The sequence below is a fragment of the Cyanistes caeruleus genome, chromosome 1 (assembly GCF_971803275.1).
Source record: "Cyanistes caeruleus chromosome 1, bCyaCae1.hap1.1, whole genome shotgun sequence".
Taxonomy (NCBI): domain Eukaryota; kingdom Metazoa; phylum Chordata; class Aves; order Passeriformes; family Paridae; genus Cyanistes; species Cyanistes caeruleus.
The window spans coordinates 48316632-48331143 of NC_141701.1; the positions used below are offsets into that span (position 1 = coordinate 48316632).

General features: G+C 41.3%; 1 protein-coding gene and 1 long non-coding RNA gene across 4 annotated transcripts in view; one reads left to right on the forward strand and one right to left on the reverse strand.

Moving 5' to 3' along the window:
* YES1 (YES proto-oncogene 1, Src family tyrosine kinase) overlaps positions 1–6693 on the reverse strand; it is a 49748-nt gene extending 43055 nt beyond the window's left edge. Inside the window, exon 1 of one of the 3 annotated variants that reach the window (XM_086890965.1) lies at positions 6262–6693. The gene's annotated coding sequence lies outside the window, so the exon portion shown is untranslated. The remainder of the gene's footprint in view (positions 1–6261) is intronic. The other 2 variants (XM_086890975.1, XM_086890968.1) reach the window with 2 other exon arrangements.
* A 91-nt stretch (positions 6694–6784) lies between these two features.
* On the forward strand, positions 6785–13855 carry LOC111924002 (uncharacterized). The gene is made up of 2 exons (XR_002861401.2): positions 6785–6963; positions 13396–13855. It is a non-coding gene; the product is annotated as an uncharacterized LOC111924002 (long non-coding RNA).
* The last annotated feature ends 657 nt before the right edge of the window (positions 13856–14512 follow it).

Consider the following 14512-nt stretch of genomic DNA (forward strand, 5'->3'; position numbering starts at 1 on the left):
GCATTAGGAAAAAGAAAACAAAAATCCACATTTTCATGTTCACCTGTCACTGAAGTATGGCAGGATTTTCTATTAGGAGAGATTACCTACAAGCTCATAAGATACATTACTAAGTGTGTTCACAGCTTCATCAGAACATTGCTACAAGTTCACATCTCTAAGGAAATGTGGAGTATTTCAACTGAACTACCAGTGGGAACTAGTCACAAACATTAAATACTAGGTATCAACAAAACACCAGAAGTTGCAAATTGTTCTGCTGCAATGTTCTGTTTTCAGCTCAAGAAGGTACAGGAAGAAGGACACAAACCACTTGCTTTATCACCATAAGCTTTCCTCCATTTCATCTCACCCTTGTTTAGTCTTCACAAGAATATAAATGCTGTGTCTTTACAGATTTTTAAAATGTGAACTTTGCTACATGGTTTGGTGCAGGTCTGTAATTTTTAAGATGTTTTGAGACCCCCGTTTTATACAAATTTCACACTTAAATGTCACGTTTAACTCTGTGTTTCTCACAGACTAGGTCTGATCAACTTCTAACTGAAGCATTACATATGTTTTCTGTTAATATTCTTCTGAAGACCTTGGTTTGGGAATCAGTAATGTTAGGTTTTTATCTCCAACTGCAGACCTCAAAAAAAAGAGATACAAGAGCACTAAAAAGATGCATGACTAATCTATGTGATTTGTTTTAAACACTTTACAATGAAATACAGAACTTTTGTATTTATTTTTAAATTTCCTCCCTCAACCTCAGCTTTGATAATGTTTTCTCTCCTATGTTTGGCAAACAAATGCTAGTTTCAGATAAATGTGCGCTTCAAAAACAAAATGTTTTTCTAGATATTAATACTATATTCATTTTTCAGTGGAGCATACTTAGACCAGAACATTAAAAGTGTTCATCTGTGAGGCACATGTTAAGCTAAGCCTACTGAGAGGCCAGCTTTTATAAATTATACCAGAAGTCCATCAAGCCCAAACACCTGAGTCAGACCAGAGGTTCACCGTGGGCCCCCACCATCTGAAATTCTGAGCAACACTGGATGCTCAGGAAGGCAGCCTATGAATTAGGAAAGCCTGTGGCCATGCTGTCCTTGGTGCAGTCTTTAAGCTTCTGGACTTTGGGGTTCTATAACTGGCAAAATAAAGTATTTATGTTGAACAGGCTGAGCTGGTAAAAATCAACCAGAAACAGGAAGAGTATGTAAAGAAAGAGAAGGACTTTGGAGGGTTTCTCTTCTACTCTTCTGGTTATGAGCATCAATCATGATTTTAGTTTCCAATAAAATAGAAGATACATATAACATACTGAGACCTGTTTTTTCTTTGTCACATTTTAAGCATAAATATTAATGTTGTTATCTAACCATACTTAAAATAACTTATTAAAACTGGATTGTTCACTATTAATTTGTTTTAAGCCTCCCTTTCCTGGCTGACTGCCAAAACAGTTAAAATGCTATACTATTGCAATACACAAGAGATCCATAGCACCCTCTAATTACTCTTTAAATACCTCACACAAGCACTGCCTTTTCTTACAATTGTGTGGCCAATAGGTAGGCATCAAAATTTCAAAACCTTTAGCCCAGATACATTATTTTATTTCTGAAGTTTGCATGCACCACCATCAAAATGTTTGCCTGAACTACGGACAAACATTTGGAACATGAACACCAACCATCCTCCACTCTGACCCTTCTTTTCTACAGGGCTATCAGTCCTGAGAAGCATACCTGAGGCCTGCCTGAATTTATACTCCATAATTCACTTCATGATTAAAACACTACTACTGCCTCAGTTTTCCAACACTACAGTGCTTTGGGCATGTGCAAAGGAACTTAACCTTACTAAATCAAACACTCCCAATATGAAATACTGAGTTTAAATGTGTGATTAATACCACAAAATTCTCCTGAAAGTTTCTCCAAAATAAAGTTAAAGGCCCTGATCTACAAAGATTTACTTATGTGGGCGAGTTTACTCAACTTCACTGTCAATGGAGTTAAATAAAGCTATTCACTCTTGTAAGCCTGGTCTAGCTAATCCTAAAATTTCAACTAAAAAGAGTTCATCACTTCTGCAGAATCATTTATTTTTCCCAGACTTCTCTAGACTTCTGGTGTGAAAAAAGCCACAGAAAACCAAAAAAAAAAAAGCCATAGAAGTTTTTCATCTCCCTGAAGTGACAAGTTGAAAGACAAATTATTTGATGGTCAGTAGCACCATCAGAATTCAAAATTTACATAAACATTTAAGATACAGGTGCAGTCAGTATTGATACCTATTAAAGTCACATGTAACACTACCATAAAAGCATTTGCCTTCCAAAAATATAAAGATAAAATACAGCCAGGTTAGCAAAAACAGTTTCCCAATTCCCTACTCAACAACTAACAGTGTTCAAGAAGCTAAAATACAAATTATTCCAGTCTGAGGTTTTACTTCCTCAGCATTCTCCAACCATGCTCTATAACATTACCTAATACTACAGTCAAGAAAAATTGAAACAAAACCCCAGTCTGGCCACAACAGTCAACACAGCCTTAAATGCAGTTAGTGATGATCTCTACAGCAGTGTCCCACTGAGCTGTGGGGCTTGGATACAAGCCAGTGCCAGCTAGAAGTCCAGCTCAAGGGCTTGGTTTCAGCTGTGCATGGCTTTGGTCCACTGACTTACGGAACACAGCATGAAACTCAGTGCTCTATGCGGTGCCTAGCCAAAATGACAAGAGAGGTCATTTCCTGTCCTATTTCCAGCTACCCTTTACATCTTCAAAGAATATGTGTGTAAATCTAAAGGGAACAAAAATCATGCATAAGTAACAGTGTTTACTTACTCAATTTCCAGCATTGAAGTTACTATCTTGACCTCTGATCCTGCAATCAGCTGTGCATATTAACTTTACCTAAGGGTGCAATCCCACTCATTTCAGTAACTTACTTTGGTGCCAGTTTCCGTTTTGATGCACTGGCACCATCAAGGATAGTGATGCCTTAAGTGCAAAAGGCAGTCAGAATGACCTCTTATAACCTAAAATTAAACCTGTCCTACAAGTACTTGACAGTATCTTTTCAATATTACCTTTCCCCTGCTAAACTCAGCATACACATGGGAAGTTGTCCAGGTTTTCCTTCAAAATCCAGCAATTGGTGATACAATCTGGAATCCTACAGCTCTAATAATTGGTGCAAATGCAGCCAGGGACCGTAGTGATTGAAGGAAGTTCCCATATGGCAACTGTAAAGCTGTTTGTATTCAAAAAATTATAAAAAATAGGCTGCCACATCATATAATTCATCACTATAAAACAACCTCCTACTGGCACTCTCAAGGAGAACAGAAATGAAATACATCCTGAGACTGAGTTATCTACTTGTATTTGGAGGTGATTCCTGCAAGACAAAAACTAATCCATTCTGTTATGGTAGTTAAGAGAAGCTGCAGTTCTCCCTTATGGATCAATCTGTTCCATCAACAGGCACAGGACTTTCAGTACTAGAAGCCTGAAACCTTTCAAAAAGACTCTGCAGAAACCACAGGCTGTGTACGTACACACAGAAGGTGTCCTACCTGAAAAAGGCTGCTTGATTCGACACAGCAGAATAAGGACGCGTTCCTAAAGCCATTTTCGTGTAGTACTGACACCAATTTTTAAATTAACATCAAGGTATCTTACTCAAACTGGGATCAAACTAGGCAGCAAAACAGTTGGATGCAAGTAGGCAATATGGATGAAAGAACTTACTTCTTTTAACTAAAGTTTTGAATTATCTATTGAAAATATAGCACTTGTCCACAGGTAGCGCATATGGAAAAGTAAAACCATACAGCCAGTTTATTCATAAAGTAAACTTTGACCAAATAATCTCACATGTGCCACACCACAGACTTTTGCATTGCTGTCACATGACGGCCATGACTTATCAGACAGAACACTGACGATTTCACTCTTCAGAAGCTGCAGAAGTGTGCAAAACTCAAAATAAAGAGCATTTCTTTGGTGCAGTAGAATAGTTCTCTGCTCTGCTGTATTGATATTGATAAAAACCCCTATATTGTGACTTTTTCAATAATTCTGTTACACAGTGTGCAGCACACCAAAAATATATGAAGCATTTTACCTGCTATCTCAAAATAATGAAAAAAATTTAAGTATACTTTCAATTCCATTCATTTGTTTTGTAGCCAAAGAACTACTGTTGACTAACAAATATTTCCTTGACAATCCCTCTTTATAATACAAAATCCAGATTAAAGCTACCTTGGGTTCACCAGTTTCATTCTGGATAGAATGGTACTGGGGTCCAGGTATTAAATAACTACTGAAAACTGAACCAGTAGCTCTGCAAGCTGCAAAACCAGGGAGGCTCCACTTCCTCCATCGATTTCCAGCTTGAGGAAAGTGTCGCCATAAACTCTCTGGTGTGCAGGTCAAAAGCTCCATCCTACCTAGCTTCCTTACTTCCAGAAACTCTGTAGAAACTGCTCACCTGGGAGACCTCTGCTGCCAAATTTATTTGAAATCTTCTAAGACCCGGAAGAGTTATTAGAGGGACTGAAGGCACACAGAGATTATAGTTCTATTTGAGCTGCACCTGTTAAACAAATGAAGCTAACAAAGCACGTGGAATAATTAATTGGTGGCATTTATTGCTACTAACTACTGTCACACCTGGTACCACTGGACCTTTTTCTTTGAAATTCAGCAGAAGCACAGTGCCCATGCTGCTGTCTCTGTTGCCACCAGAGGTGCTACCTTGTCCCAAAATTAACCACAACACCCAGGCTGTGCAAATTACAGTCTCCCCTCCACTCTATGCCTATGCTCAGTAGGAAGCTCCTATAAGCTAAATTTACAGACACATATCAGAAACAAGAGTTGAAGTGCAAGGTTCAAAGTGTTGTTTGGAAAGGAAATGTTCTTACTTCTACAAAGCCTACAAAAACATGGTTATGGCTGAACAGTACTACCTACAAACAGAGGTACTGCAAAGGTAACTGACAAGGAAATTTTGACCCTCTTCATCGTCTTACTTTCCAAAAAGGAAAGAGAAGGACTCTGAAGTAAACTTGCGTATCCGGCTCCCCTGACTTAAGATCAATTTCACTTACAAAATTTGTCTGAAATATCACTCAGCCGTCTATGAATTATTACATGAAAACCAATACACTTTCTTTGTCAACACACTCCAGGTTTCAAAACTGGTTTTGGAACATTCTGCCACTTATAAGTAAACCCAAACATCTAATTTTTAATTAATGACCAGCCTCTGCCTTGGGTTAAATTCAGCAGGTACATCTAAATACACCTTTACAACATGAGCTTCAGAAATATTTGTCCCAGTTTTCCCAGTGCCAGGTGGACCATACCCACATATGGTAGACACGTAAAAGCCCATATATTAATATAATAAATAACCATATAATAAATTTCACATATTTGTAATACTGAATAAACTGAATATTGTAGAAGTCACACTAGCCCTTAGCCCGAGCACACAACTTTAAGGACATCAAGCCTGTGTGTCCACACAGAGCGTTATGTGCAGACTCCGCAGGAACAGGGGCCTGTGTGTGTCCAACAATTTTTTTTTAAACTGCAAGGAAGACAAGTAGCCTTGATGAAGCGTGATGACTGAACGTTTAAATTAATGACTCAGAAATGTAAAGCGGTCGTGTTCCAGGCTCGGTAATGGGATATAAACCAGAACAGTGGGGCGGGGGGGGGGGGGGGGGGGGGAAGAAAAATTAATAGATAAAACCACGCAAGCCAACCTACAGGCGACTCCTGATTTTTGCCCTTTTACATCCTCCGGCCCCGCGCCGGGAGCGGCTCCCGCCGAGCAGCAGCCCGGGCAGTGAACGCCGTCACCGCCGGGGGACGAGCAGCCGCCCGCAGCGGCCGCGGCGGGAAGGGGCCGGGGGGGCACCGGGCCAAGCGGGGGTAACGGGGCCCTCCCCCACAAACTTACTGCCCGCAGCCCACCCCGTGCAGCCCGCCCAGCGCAGCCCGGCTCCCGCCCGACCGACCCCTCGGCCCCGCGGGCAGGGGCTCGGGCCCGGGAGAAAGTTGCCGAGAAAGTTTCTGCCGAGGAGAAGGGGCCGGGGGCACGGGACGCCCCCCGCCCCCGGGGCGCGGCGGCGGGGCGAGGCCGGGGGCGGGCGGCCGGGGCCTAGCGCCTCCATCGCCGCCGCCATCGCGGCTGCCGCTCCCGTGGGGCGGCGGAGCGGGGACGCGGCCGGGGCCTCACCTGCCTCTCCTCGGCGTGGCGGGTGGGAGAAGGAGGGGGGGAGGGAAGGAAGCGGGGGCCCCCCCGCTCCTCCCGGAGCCGCGGCGACCCGGGGAGGGAAGCGGGGAGGAGGGGAAGGGAGGAGGGACGAGGAGGAGGGAGCCGAGCGCTCCGGTGCGTGCGGGGAGCTGGAGCCTCGCTGCGGGAGGAGGAGGAGGAGGAGGAGGAGACTCCCCGCCCCTATGGCCGGGATCTCCGGTGGGCACCGCGGCCCCTCCTCCGCACCGTGTTTCCCTCCATGCGCTCCGGGCTGGGATCGCCGCGCTTCCCGGCCGGGGCAGCGCCTCCGCGCCCGAACCGGAGGCCGCGGGGAGGAGCCGGGCGGCCCCCGCGGAGCCGGGCTGGTGGCGGCGGTCCCTCCTCCGCGCCGCTGCGCACCGAGACAACATGGTGGAGGCGTGCGGGGCGGCGGGGAGGGAGCCGGGGCTTGCCCTGCCCCGCGGCTCGCCCGGGAGCGGCCGCCTACTCCCGGCCTTGGGTCGCGGGGACCCCGGTCCGGGTAGAGCTGCTCCTTCCGCCGTGCCGTTCTGGGCTGGTGAGCTCGGGGAGCTTCTCTTGCCAGGGAAGCTGAACGTGAAAGATTCCGGCAGCGGAGCCCTTCGGCGTGGTGCGTGAAAAGCGAACAAAAATAACTTTTAAAACTCCTCGCCTAGGCATCTTCAGGTGGGCCACGGTTTAGGCTCGGTACGTTTAATTTCCTGTGGGTCAAACAGAAGCGAGATGGCCCGCCGGCAGTGCGGGTGCTGCGGCGGCCGGCGGGGAGCGGCGCCGGCACCTCGGGAATGCCCAGGGCGGCACCGCGGAACAGAGCTGTCGCCAAACACCGAGCAGAGAACGAGCCTGTAAATTACGCATCAGTAACTCCGGGGAATTTTACATTACGGGTTTCCCACTTCCATAAGCCAGTGTTTCGTATTTTAAGAAATAAAACATCGGGGTTGTGTCAAGGTGGGCTTCGTGGAAAAAGGTGGTTCAAATGCATCTAGCCTTCAGAACTGCAGACTGCAGGGAGGAGCGAAAGGACAGAAAAAAACCTAAAGAGCCAAACTTACTGAAGTTTACATGGGCAAATCAGCAGTTCTCATTCAGCATTATCTTTTAGTGTTTCCTGCTGTCTAGTAGTCAAATTTACATCTCTTCCCGCTTTATTGTCTTTAAAGGCTGATCATAAAATGGTAATTTTATTGATCACTAAATGTAACCTAATATAGTTTATTCATAAGAAAAATAATTGAGTCAGGATGCTCAGTTTATTTTGCAGGCAATGCTGCAGAGTAAAGCCACTTGTATTTTTGAATTTCAGATAAAGCAAATACATGTATTTGCTTTTAGAGGATCACAGATACACTTAAACAGTTAACAAAATACAAAAAAAACGGAAGTGTTCTAGATTTGGAGACTCGATACCATAAATTGTTCTCATGTAACCTTAGAATGGTGGAGTTTATAATTTCCTGTTCAGTCAGAAATCTAACTCACATTATACAGAATTGATTTTTAATTTAAAAAGCAGTGGTGAGTTTTACAAATTGACCTTGGCAATGAATTACTTAACAGTTTGCAGACCGGTTGAAGCTCTAGGTCTGCCATGGATTCACAACTCCAACTGAGCTTATGGGAATCTTGAGTGAGAACAAGGTTTGAACTCCAGTATCATTTGGGGGGGTTTTATATACACAGGCAAGTGATTGGTTAATTTTACAGCACACTGGTGAAATGTACATATCTGAAAAACACAAGACCTAGTTGTGTCGTCATCTTCATTACTTTTCAGAATGACTCGTTTAAGAAATTTTGTGGCATTGGGCTAAAGCTTCATAGTTAGAGACATACTGGCTCTTGCCAGCTGTTGCTGTAATTTGACTTCTGGGTTTCAGGTTCGGTGTTGATGGATGGGATTAGTCCTTTCTCGTGGCACCTGGCGATGCCTGTGTGGTACCAAAATGTTTGGATTCTCAGTTCATCACACCTCTCCTGTTGCTTTCTCTCCTAAAGATCATCTTAAGGAATGATTTGGTGGGTTTCTGAAAGGCTGGGCTGTTACCTGTGTCCTCTACTTGCTGTATTACGTGTGTGTGTGCTATTGGCTGCCGCAGACAGTACTGGGGCTGCACCAGTGATTGACTCGGTCAGTAGTGGAGAGACTGTCACGCTTAATTTCAAGCACAGTGTGATTAAAATAGCAAAGCAGTTGGGGAGAAGACAAGCTGACCGGTCCCATAGCTGAGAGCAAGCTCAGACTCACACCATATGGGTGTGAAAGAATAGATGAGAGTTTGAGTCAGGAGTCTTGGAGGCTAGACATGCTTTCATTGCAGTGGAAAAATTGGTTGCTTCTTAAATTGTCATGCACTTGTCACTGATAGTCTGAGTGTTCTCAGAGTGTGCTTTTTATAAGGAGCTGTTGAACAGGTGACTTAAAACGATTATACTGTTGGTGGTTCAGCCTGATTAATCCTACACAGGATGGGACTCGGCGTGTCATTGCCACCTTTTGCCTGCCAGCCAGGCAGCCTGCAACCTGTCTGCCACATGATATCTGGGTAAAGCTCCCTTACCGTGCCCATTCCTGAGTGGGCTCTCAAATGTGTTGCAGTGCAGGTGGACTGACCAATTCAGGAGACTGAAGCAGCCAAAACTACCACAAATCTCAGCTGCTCATCGGGCAAGGCCAGTGCCTGCTTCTAGAAACTTCCTCTCTTTTATTCTTTTGCTTTAAATTAATGTTTTTGGCCTTGTGCTGGAAGGGGGAGGGAGGAGCTGCCCCCAAATGTTTTAGCTGGAATATAGTGTAAGAAGCCACTGGTGCAGGTGTTCATTGCTGCCGTTTGCTGGACACAGTTTCCCAAACAGCCCTTCAGACAGGCTCAGCATTCACTAACTCCTCACCTGTGTTGTGAGGTTAGTTGGCATTAACCTAATAATGAGGATTTCTGCAAATAGCCTACATTTAAGAAGGTATTCTCCAATTTTGAAAATTCTTGTATATTTGAATTATTTTCTAAAGTAAGTAATCATTTATACAATCCTTAATGTGTTTGAATAATTTGAAAAGAAGAACCAAAAATGTATGCTAGCATCAGATACATATTATGCCACGTATTTTTAGGGTGATCTGGGCAAATACAGGTATAAGAGCAGAAAGAAAGAAGGAGGAACAGAGGAATAAAGATGGAGAAAGACAGACTAAGATATTTCAAACACTGTTATGGGTTCAGTGGTTTGTAATTGGGGCATAAAGGACTTGCATCCTGAGATACTGAAGGAGGTGAATACGTTGATGCTATAAAGAGCTTTAACAGTACATGACAAAAGTTAATCTGGGTTTCAGGTTAGTTAACATGATAGTAACCTGAAAACATCTAGACATTCTTGAAAACACTTTGGTTTCTAACAATTCAGAATAAATAGAAAAACACTATAGTGGTTCATAGAAAACATTTTTTTTTCTTTTAAAAGAAATAAAAAATGTTTCTGGACCCAAATTAATTCCTTCATTTTGAGAAATAACTGAGGTAGTCAAGGCCTCATCCTAGCTATTGCTCTTTGAAAGTGTATTTTATGAAATAAAATATATACCCGTTATAAAAACTGGTATTTTATAGCAGCACCTCCTAAATTCATGTGCAAAGTTCCCATTGCTCATTGTACTGTGTGATCATATTACAAAGAAGCAGTTCATCCTGGAATTAGTATTAGTCATTTGCTTACTTTGAAGCTCTTGGATCAATATTTTAAGAACATGGTGCTTAGCAAAACATAGGTATTTCTTTTTAATCCCAAATACATTTCTTTTGAATCTGAATATTCTAAGAATTAGTGAATAAGTGGGTAGTTTTTGTCATGTTAATTTCTATTTAATATTCCATAAGCTATTAATAAAATCATTGATGTTTAAAAGTGAAACATCTTCCTTGGATATAATGCAAATTACATACCAGTATAGTAGTTTAGTAAGGAAATTGAGTGCTAAGTCACTGTGTGGTGGATCTGTAGTTATTTCCTATTCTGAAGCAAGTATCCTATTTAAGCCTTGTGTTAAACATCTTAAGATGTCCCATTTTGCCTTTAAATGCATCTGCATCTCTAAATGGCCAGGATCTTTGTGTTTGTGCCCGCATGTCTTTGTGAGGTTCAATATTCTGTTCTTTCTCAAATAGCACTTCTGTTTGATCTTGCATAACATGTCTAATTATTTATGCATATTATACTTCTAGCAAGTATGTGGAGGGTTCTTTTTGAAAAACATTGTTTCAAAGATTGTTTTTGAACTTACTAAAAGTTATGCTTATAAGCATGTTAGACTTTGAAAACCCTGTATTCCCAAACCTGTTGCTATTTACATTTGTGTCACATCCAGTTACATCAGACATGCTGGATTACATTGTATAATGAAAGCCGTATTGCTGTACTCTAATCTTTATCTCTTTATATCCGATCTCCTTTGAATTGCACATGAGTATTGCTTATGGTTACTTAAAATAACTACTGCTTTTGTTCCAAGGGCAGTGCTATGTGCGATGAACACTTAACACTCAACCCTGCTTTGGCAGCAACTTCACTTCCTGTGTCTTTGGTTCTTGCGTGATTTAACTGGGAAGCTTGCTCACATTCTTTTTTTATTTTTCATTTAAATTTCATGTTTGAAAACTCTGAAACCTGTGAAATCATACATGTTCAGAAGAAAATAATATCATTACTTGTGCCACTGTGTATTCTGAGAGATTTGGGATGTGTGCCTTCCTCCTCACAAAGCAGGTCATGTACTCTTAGGGAGAGTGGAAAGGGACAAAGAGTAGGAGGAAAAGAAGTTTGTGCAGTAAAGCTGACCTGAACTGGGGTTGGTTTTGAGATCACTGCCAGAGTCATTCATAGCCTTTAAGATTCTGACCTCATTTGATAGCCAGTATAAAGATGTAATTTCTGCTGACTTAGGGAGACTTGTACATGTACATACTGGTTATATGTATTTTTTTTTCTTTGAGCTGACTACTTAAGACATTATTGCAGGAGTAATGCTTAATAATGTTAATAGCTGCAGAGTCCAAGTTAAAATGGCATTTAGGGAGCACTGGAAGGGGATTCTGTATCAAAATGCCCTCTTTTTCAGGGCATCCTGAATTTTTACTGTTCAACACACATGCTGTTGTGGTGCTTTTATACATGATTTCATAAACACAAAGCCAAGTGAAATAGAATTTAAAAAAAAATAAATATCTTATTCTCCTATATCAGTAGTTAAACTTTAGTTGGGACTCTGTGTGGTCTTTTCCTCTCAGCTACCATGTTGTTAAAGATTAACGAATTCCTCAGGCTGTGTGAGTGCCCTACATTATACTTAGATGCTTAACAGATCTTTTGAATTTTATGTGACAGGTTATTTTTTCTTCCCAAATGTTTTGAGGATAATGGTTGGTTACAACCCTGAGGATCAGAAAGCCTTCCTTCTTAATTCAAAGATGAATGTGATGAAATTTATTACTTTGGGAATAGTTCCAGGAGCAAAATCATTCCCTCAATCTGTGATGTCAAACAAACCCTTAGAATGGAGCTTGGATCAGGACGGGGCTGTTCACCATTAGAGGTGGACATAACTGTTGTGCACCATTTAGAGATCTGAGGAAACTGGACACCTGTCAGATATTTGGGCTTGTTTTTTCAGCATGCCCTTCATTTCTATTGTTTTCCTCATTACTTTAATTTTCTCATCACCATTCCTTCAGGTGGAGGTTACAATCCTCTCTGGTCTGCTGGTGTAACTACAACTGTAGGTTTTTTTTCCTATAGGTTTTCAGCTCTGCCAACGTGATCTTAGTTTACGTCTCCTAATCATTTTTTATAAACCAAGAACATGTTGATGCAATTTAGTTAGGGAATGATATCTATCTATCTATCTATCTATCTATCTATCTATCTATCTATCTATCTATCTATTGTTGTGCTCCCTGACATGAGGAAAAAGGTAGTAACATAGGGACACCAGTGAGTTCTTATCCTACCTACAGCCAGAACAGTCTGAATTTTCTGAAATTTCAGAATTTAGGAAAATCCAATGGGATTGTATTAATAGATAAGGAGATAGCACTGGTGGTGGGGAATAGGGAAGACTAGATGGCTCTGTTTTCCTGATGTTTAGATGTTACATGGTTCGGCATGGAGTTTTTCAGCTCCCACCTCACTCCAGGTAAATACCCTTTGGTTTGCATATCATTATCTGCTTTGTTCCCGTGCAGCAGGCACAGTCTCTTCCATTCTTCCCTGAGAATCTGTGTTGGAGTTGAATGATGGAGGTATGGAGCCAGCCAAGAGAACAACTACTCAAGAGGCAGCAGTTGTAGAAAACTTGTTTCTTGACATCTGAAAAAGACATGAAGAGATGGAAGAAGCCTGGGTTTATTACAAGCAGAGCTTGTATAGTTTCCTTGTTAATTGTTATTTTTGAGTGTGAGAGTTTTTAATTGCCTATAGCCACCCAGCTTCCACTTTTTCTAGGCAAAGATTGTTCTTGGCAATTGTCTGCCTCACTGCTCTGACATTTGTAAAGTGAAAATCTGCTGCTTTCTCATGTTAGAAGAAAGAAACTTGACCAGCTAAGTTGTAGAGCAGCACCTCTGCTTCCAAACTGGATACAGGCATTTGAAATGTCTCAAGTCTCCAACATAGATGTCAGGGATATGCATTTTGCAGTAGGTGTTAATAGTACATCCATACCTGACCCAAAGGCAAGTAAGCCTCTGCACAGTCACTTCTCATGTAGAGGCTTGGTGTGGATCTAAGGTGAGTTCTCCAAAAACTCTCTGCATTTCCTCTCACAAGCCAGGGAGGTGGGAGATGCTCTGTTCCAAGGCTTCAAAGGCTAAGCCAGGATTTCTTTGCAATTAGATGGGAACACAAAGCTGGGACAGACCTCCCACCATGCAACAACTATTGTGGGAAAATGTTAGCAGCTCTAACCTTCTCCACCCCTAGCTCAAAAAGAAAAAAAATATACAGGAATTAGTAAAGAAGCAAAACTACTTTTGTGTTACTCTTATCTTTGTTCTGCAAACTCCTGATTTGTCCTGATGTTTTATCACTTTACCTCTTGGCTTTCAGGAGAAAAAAAGGAGCAGAACAGAACCAAACCTGAGCCTGCCTTCATGAGTGCTAAAGATGGTGATGGTACATCACAGCCACCCAGAACCTTTGTTCATATTCTTCAAAAGGAAAAAGAAAAGACTGCTGTAAAGGTTCAGAAGAACTAAGTATATGCCATGAATTCAGAACTACAAGCTATAAAAATGACAAATATATTTAGAAAGGAGAAGTTTTACCAACATATATTTATACAAATTTTGAGTTATTCTAAGAAAGGCAGGAGGCAAATAGTCCTTTCCTCCCCTCTACTTCTTTGAATATGCAATTAATTGATCCTGTTTTTTCAGATAACTGTAAAACTTTGGAGGGAATGTATAAATCTTTGCTTTTTTTTTTTTTTTTTAATTTTTAAGTAATATTGTATTCCACTATTTTCTTTTGTTTCATACATTTCATTAAACAGTTTGTTGAAGCCAGATATCATTGCATGTTGGTATTTAATTTCTCATGGAATAAGTTCTACATGATGGGATAAGAAGATACATTTATAATTCTCATAATGTACAATACTAGTTAATGATATGCAGAAAAATGTAGGTAAGTGAAAGAAGAAAAATACCAGCTAAAGAAAAATATATGACATTGATGCTTCTTCCTTCTGCTTATTTTTCCTTTCACTTTTGGTTAAAGTGGGATTTTTCAAAGCACAAGAATTTCCTTCTCCTCTTTCCTTCAAGATTAAGCATATTGAAAATTAGACTGTGTTCAAAATTATCCCACATTTTTGCTTTTGTTTTCTAATTGTGAAGAAAAAACACAGAAAGTTCCAAAAAATATTCTGGTTTTAAAATGTAGGCTTGGACGTATTTGATACATCATCCTAACAGCTAGAAGGGACATTATTGTTCTTGATGGAAAATGCAATCCATTCACAAACCTCAGATGACGGGGGGAAATGAGGGACCTAAACCATGACAAACTCATGATAAGTAATGACAAACCATCCTGAAGCCAAACATTTAGATTTGCTTGGACAACTCAAAACATTTTGGATTCTTTTTTTTATTTTCCCAAAGGGACATTACATTGTTTTGACACAACCAACTTTTTCCTGTGGAAAAAAATATTACAGGAA